The sequence below is a fragment of the Agelaius tricolor genome, unplaced genomic scaffold, assembly GCF_023055355.1.
Source record: "Agelaius tricolor isolate 1412-34295 unplaced genomic scaffold, bAgeTri1.0.p SCAF_25, whole genome shotgun sequence".
Classification (NCBI taxonomy): Eukaryota; Metazoa; Chordata; class Aves; order Passeriformes; family Icteridae; genus Agelaius; species Agelaius tricolor.
This window is the reverse complement of record NW_027269285.1, coordinates 11292122-11299676: the sequence shown is the minus strand read 5'-3', so window position 1 is coordinate 11299676 and position 7555 is coordinate 11292122.

The window sequence follows — 7555 nt, the reverse complement described above, 5'->3', positions numbered from 1 at the left end:
ACATTCAGAAGTCTACCATGCTACAATAAACTCTGGATCTAAGCTCCATGGCAGAACCCGCTCCTTTTCTCTTCACTGTCATCTGAACCTTTTCCACCAAAGGTAAACTGAGTTCCTATTTTGCCTGGATCTGTTCCGAGTGCCCAGCTGCAGCACCCAGCCGGCCAAAGGTATCTCTGAGGTGAAAACGCCACAGCTGCCGCCTTTGGTCCAGCAGCGAGGCCAGACGAAGCCAGGCAGGACACACCCCAGAAACATTCGGGGTCTAATATTTAATATGGGTTCATGTCCAGATGGGAGGCTCTTGATGGGTCATTCTGCTCTTCATTGTCACTAGCTGGTCAAATGGGCTGACACCTCTCAGGGATCAGAAAAGCCCTCAACCTGCTTGGCCCCCCAAACACTCCACTTGGGAAGTTCAGACCTGATCCCAGTCTCCCTAGGGGAGATGGGATTTAGGCACAGGGAATCCAAACCAGCAAAGAACTACACCCCAGATGATCCAAGGGTGTTTCAGAAAAGCAATGTGACCTCTTGCTATTCCCTGAAGGTCCACCCAGTCAGGAGCATGCTCCCAGCTCCCTGAGGTACCCATCCCTTGGGGCAGCATTGGTGCATGCAGGGAGCTGGAGGGGTGCATTCCACCAGGGAAGGACTTTGCACTGGAGCAGCACCAGCGTGATTTCCTTCTATCTCAAAAACACCCTAATATGCCAACATCGCTGAAAATATTCAAAAACCCAAAGTTTAACAACGAAAGCAAGCAGCACCATGGTGGAGGAGCCAGCTGCAACTTTTCCAAAAAATATCTTCACAAGATGGGGCAGTGCCTTGTCAGGTCTATCATCATCATCATGGCACCAGGAGCTCAAAACAGCAACGTGGAGTGGAAACCCTCAGGTATGTCAAACAAAAACACAATTCCTCATTTGCTGGCTAATCCTGTTCTCCTTGAGGGGAAAAAAACCACAAATCTCCCAGATTTATTCAGCCAAACTCAGCACTTTTGAGTTTTGCTGATGGTGTCTAAATATAGTTTGTGAGAAACAAATAATCTTTCAGGGATTTCTGCTACCTCCATCTCTCCAACCACCTTGTTTAAAGGTCAGTGGCTGCAGTGAGGGCTCACAGGCATCATTGGCCAGGAGCCTGGGGATGAAGAAATGAGCTTTTTGGTGTGCTCACCAAGGCTGTGAGCTGGGTCATCCATCCCTGGGCTACTCCAGCAGCACTGGGGTGGGCTCTGGGGTGGCTCTACTCTGTCCCCATCCCCAACTCCAGCCTGTCTGTCTCCTGGCCCTGCTAATAGCACAAATTTCCCTGTCATGTGCTAGTCACTGGAGGAGATGGGGAGAGCAAAAGCTGTTATTGGGGAGGCCACAAGCTAGAGGTGACATCCCTATCCCTGGAAGTGTTCAAGGTGAGGCTGGATGGGGCTTGGAGCAACCTGGTCTAGTGAAAGGTGTTTGGTGAACAGAAGTGAAAGGAATTTGGAACTTGATCATCTTTAAAGTCCCTTCCAACTCAAACCATTCTGTGATTCTGATTCCATGATCTCATCCCAGAGCAGCAGCAGACAATAGATCCCGGCTCTCTGAGTGCCCTGCTGAGCCTCTTCCCTTGATGTTCAATCTGCATGTTCCTGCTTTTGCCCTGCCCCACGGTACTCGGAGTTACCTTCCTCCTCTTTCCGTCCCTAATCCTGTTCCACACAAAAAGAGCCACAGGCAAGGGAGTTGGTGCTGGCTGGCAGAGCTGAAGGTCCCACCAGCTCTACATACTCCCAAAATCCAGGGCTGGAAAACAAACTTGTCTCCAGATCTGCAGCAGAACCATGGGCCATGGAAATGTCATATCTGATCACCCTACTGTGGCTGTCAGAAGGTTGTGTTGGCAGGACTGAGGGCAGGATCCAGCTGCCCTCTTAGGTGAGTCCAAGTGTTTCTGCAGCCAGCTCATGGCTCCCAGTAATACAGGTTTGCTGCAAACACCCCAGGAGCAGCAGTAAGGTGTCTAAGTGGGATTTGAGATATCTGCATGCCACAGGGGATGGCCTTGGGTGGTGGGAGGGAGCTGCAGTACTGCAGCAAACCTGTGTCCAGCCCTGTGCTCCATGTTCTGGTGGGTCCCCTGGCACCTCTGTAGCATTCCCATCACATGTCAGCCTCAGGGATGCCAGACCATCCCATGGGAGCTGAAGTCCAGGCAGCTTGTGGAGCTGCCCTGCTTCCCAGCAAATTCCTGGCCCCAACTACCCTGAGTGGGGACACTTCTCAGATCCACTGGGCTTTGGCATGTACCATGTCCATGTCCCTGCCATGGGCTCTGCCCTGGCAGGCAGGTCACATCCCAAAGCCCCCAGCGGCCCCACACCCCTCCTCTCCCACATTTTCCACCTTCAGTGCAAACCTCCAGTGAAGGAAAATGTGAAGCCATGGAAAACCAAGCCTGTCCCTGTCAGCCAGGCCACATTCCTCCTCCTCCTCCCCCTCCTCCTCAGCCCCTTGACTCTCAAACCACAGATCGTCTAGCTCCAGGATCTCCAGTGTCCCACTGCAGCTGGTTGCCCACTCCCCCTGTGCAGGATCTGGAGCAGCCAGAGTTTCAAGGGTGAGAGTGCTGCTGGTGTAGCCCCAGTGGTTCCCCCATTCACCTTTCCCTGTGTTGCTCCAAGCCCAGGTCCTGCATTAGCTCCAGCCTTCCTAAGCCCACATTTGGGACTGGTCCCTCCAGCATCCAACATAGGAGGCCAGGGAGACACCACTGTCCCTCTCCTCTGGGCTCACCACGGGTATCAGAGCTGGGAGTCATCACATTCCTGACCCTTCCACCTGGAATGACCACAACCTTTCCCCCCACACTTCTCATTTCTGACACAGGTCAGTATTTCCACCGTCAGCTTTCAGACCCAAAAAATCTGCAAAATCTGAAGTCTTCCTTTGCCTATGTAACTCCAGAACCTTCTCTACTATCTCCTCCAGAATCAGCCCCCAGAGCCTGTCAGGCACAGTTCCTGTCTGGCTTCGCACAAGAGGATGCTTTGCTCTGTGGGAGAGACAGGGGAGGCACCAGGATACACTGAACACAAGATGTGCATGGGAACGGGTGGACAAACTGCCAAAACCCCAGAGAAAACAGCTCAAATCTTATTTATTTTTTTCCCAAAACCTGGAAAAAGAAGTGCAGGATCATCAGGGAGCTCCCACTTTCCTGCCAATGTCAGGACCAGGTGAGGGGTTGAGGATGCATAAGCTGGACCCCTCCCAAGAGCATCCTTACCTGGGAGCTGCATCATCCCTAGGGAGCTCCCTTGGGCCCTACTTGGATGGGAATGTTCTGTCAGCTCTGGAGCCACAGCTGTATCCTGAAACAGAGGTATCCTGAAACAAATGCTAATTGTTCCCAGTTAAGGACAGAACTTGGATATTTATCAGCACATGGTACCAGCCCTAATGATTTTCCCAAGATGGCTGGGAATGGGGGCAGTGGAGCTGGGGAAGGCTCCTGCTGTTGGCATCTTCCCCGAGAGGGGAGATTTGTGTCTATATTGCTTTCAGGGAAAGGGAAAACATGCTTTGGGCTCCCCTGGGCTTTTATAACAGCTCCTCAAGGGACGGAGCAGAGGTGTGGAGGTCCCCAGGGACCCCAGTGCTCCATAGCAATAGTGCAAGAGCTGGCCCAGTGTCCCCCCCACCTCCCCCCGCTGTGATTGGCTGTCTTAGGGTATCCCAAAAGTAGCTGGGGCCAGGGCTGAGATGGCACAACCCCACAGCAGCCCCAGCATGAGATATTCCTAGCTGGGCTAGGCTGAGGACATTGAGTGAGGACACCCGGGGCTGCACCAAATATGGCAAACAACTGAACCCAGAGCTTGGCTGGGCTGTGAGTACCCTTCAAGGAACTCAGACAAGAGGAAAGCAGAGATGTTTCCCCTGGATCCCCAAGGCTGAGCCAGGCTGGATGCTCTGCATGTAATACCACCCTCACTGCTTCTACAGCTCACAGAATTTTCAAAGAGATTTTCTCAAAACCAGAGGAAAAAGCCTTATGGAAGCTGCAAAGTCATGAAGAGCAGCAACACAAGATGGCAATGCAGGGGTCCAATTGCACCCAGTGCCCTCAAACCCACCCAAGAGAGAGCAAGCTTCCAAAACCTGACAGATACTGGAAACACACATGGGAAATGCTTTCAGCACACATGGGAATCCCTGGGGCTGGGTCCCAACTCTGCTAGAGGGGTTTGCACCTGGAAACACCAGCTGAGGGCACTGGGAGCCCCTGATCTGCTTGGGGGGATCCCCTTGGTGACCACATTGCTGGGGAGGTGAGGTACCCCAAATCACCCTGTAAGCAACAGCCGCTTCCTCCATTACTCAGCCAGCAGTGCCAGCACACTGGGGAAGAAAGGAATTTCTGTGTAAATCCTATTTACTGTCGGGTTTCTCACTTCCCACCCAGTAGACAATCCCAGCCCTCAGAGTAGCACTGCATGAAGGGGCAGTTTGATGTATTTTTGGAAGGAGAGGAAAAAAAAAGCCCTGTCTGAAAAGAGCCTCTTTCAGCTAATAATGAAGTGAATATTATATTAAGAGTGAAAACATATTCAGGGGAACTTACAGAGGGAGACAGAAAACCTTTTCATAACACCCTGGCCACAAACACAACTGCCAATTAAACCGGCTTCACTCTCTGGCTGGTGCCAACACAAACGAGGGGCCAGGAGCAGAGCACGGAGCTGGCGCATTCTGGGGCCGGCTGGGCTGGCCTGCGGCTGGCAGCACCAAGGGGTTTCTGCTTCCATGACTTCCAGGGTCGGCCACTGGAACACAAAGATCCGAGTCCCTCGTCCTTATCTGGGGGAACGGGTGCCCAGTGAGGCAAGGGACTCCGGTGCCATGGGGGTCCTTGGTCCTTGTCCCAGCCCAGGGGCTCCAGTGCCATGGAAGTTCCTGGCTCCTGTCCCAGCCCAGAAGAATCCCAGGGAGTCCTCTGCCCCTATACCACCCAGGGGATCCAGTGCCACAGGGGTCCTTGGTCCCTTCCTGCAGCCTCCTCTCTGCCCTGTCAGCAGCAAAGGGATGGTGGCAGGAGCCTGAGCCCCCAAGTCCCCCCCAAGATCAGCAGGATTGCTCCTGGCCCAGAGGAGGGTAGTGAGCACCCACCCACACTGAGCTGATAGGACCAGCATCCCCATGCATAGCAGGAAGGTTTGGGGAGATGCTGCATTTCCCACTGCAGTACCTTGTACCTTGGAGGAAACCTGTGACCAGCCTGCATCGTAACAGGAGGTGCCACAACGTGGAGCACCTTCCAGCACTCCTATTTCACATGCCCTGGATGTCTCAGCACAGGTTTAGCACAGCCATTTCATGTGTTTTGGTTGCTTGCCAGCAGTCTCAGCTCACCCTTGCCCCTGGCAGAGCACAGCCCACACCATAGAGGCCACAAGGAGGACACCCACCCACAGTCTCCAGGGTTTCTGCACCAGGTGCCAGTGGAGGAAACAGGCTTGGAGTGGGATCTTACTGCCTTTATGTGTTCTTGGGGGTCAGTGGTGTGCAGGGGAGGACAACATGATGGGAGATGCTCAGGTGACACATAGGGGTTGTGATTCACACTTCAAAGAGGCTTTATCTTTGCAGCCCAAGGAGCTGCTGGATTGATGGCGTGAGGGTGCATGACATTTCAGGTTTGGATAAACAGCCATGCCAGGAAAACTTCACCTGAGATCAGATAATCTTGGAATTGAGCAAACCCAGCACAGCTGCAGAGCTGCAGGTTGACATTTGATAAACCCAAACTGGAAATACAAGACCACGGCTGAGCTGGGACGAACCTTGTTTGTCAAAAATTATTGCATGGAGGGGGGGGAAGGGAAGCATTTTGGCCAAAATTAAAAATTCCAGTAGGAAACTTTTCTCTGATTCAGTGTTTTTTGACTACCACCCCAAAAGTGTGGCTCTCTGTAGAGATTTTTGTCTCTTTTGCTCAAGGACTAGTATTTCGGCTCTAATGCCAAGTCAGAATCCGAACACACCTCTGATTTTGCCCAGGGACTAAGAGATTGTATTTCCTCCTTTAATAATGAAAAAGAAGGAAGGAAGGGAGAAAGGAAGGGAGAAAAGAGGGGAATAAAAAGGGGGAAAAAAAGAAAAGGAAAAAAAAGAAAAAAAATAAAGTAGTTTTTCGACATAATTTGGTAAAGAAAAATGCACTTCAGCAAGATCTACCTCACCGTGGGAAGTCTCCAACAGCAACAAACTGCCTGTCAACCTGCCTGTTAACAGACTCTGGGTGAAGTACAATTAAACAGCATGGCCTGGGTGGCAGGGAAGGGTGGCTGCTGTTCCTGCTGTGCGTGCTGCTGGCAGCAGGACTGGAGTGGCTCTTCCAGAGGCTTGGAAAGCTTATCACTGTGCCACAGCAGTCACACCCCTCCTACACTTCAGATTTAGCAGATGAGACGTCTTTCTCAATGGGGTCTGTCCCCACAGTTTGGGGTCCAGGAGATCCTGCCTTTCCAAGGTCATTGGTGGACGGGGATGTGCCAAGTCTCCACTCGTGGATCCAGCTGCCCACAGTCTTTTGACCCAAGGGCTGGCAGGGAAGTGCCAGCACAGCCCTAGTTAGGGAACTCCTGGGAGGCACAGCTGTCCCATTCTAGGAAACTTGCTGTGTTTATGTCTTCAGAACTATCTTATCCCAGGAAGCACAAAGTTCTCTGCTTCTTGTAGGGAAGAGGCATCAACTCCCACTCAGAGTTACTACAAAATTTATGCAGAGAAAGACAGATATCCAGATTTAAAGGCCCTCAGAAAGGAGTCCGAAACACCACTGGGAAGGAGGCATTGCCATCTAGTGTCAGGCTAGAAAAGGGCTCAGGGACACACTGGCCCTGCAGCAGGAGCTGAACTGGACAATCCCAGTGGGTCCCTTCAGCTTAGGATATTCCATGCTTCTACAATTCTCCTCTTAGTGCCAGCCCAACCTCTACTGCCTGGAGATATGGTTTTAGACCCTTCTGCGAAAGAGCAAGGCCAAGAAGATGGACAGACGAGGCCACCTGTGATACATGGATGGCTGGGAAGCCCTGGCTGATATGGCTGTGGAAGTCAGAATCATGGAATAGTTTGGGTTGGGAGGGACCTTAAAGCTCATCTTGTTCCACCCCCTGCCATGGGCAGAGACACCTTTCACTAGACCAGGGTGCTCTTAGCCCCAGCCAACCTGGCCTTGGACACTTCCAGGGATCCAGAGGCAGCCACAGCTGCTCTGGGCACCCCGTGCCAGGGCCTCAATGTTCACAGGGAAGAAATTCTTCGCACTATCCCATCTAACCCTGCCCTCTATCAGCTGGAAGCCATTCCCCCTTGTCTTGTTACTCCAGCCGCTTGTCCAAAGTCCTTCTCCAGCTCTCTTGGAGCCTCTTTACACAGAAGAATGGGCTCTAAGGTCTTCCTGGAGCCTTCTCCAGGTGAACATCCCCAGTTCCTCAGCCTGGCTCCAGAGCAGAGGGACTCCAGCTCTTAGAGCATCTCTGACTCTGCATTTATTC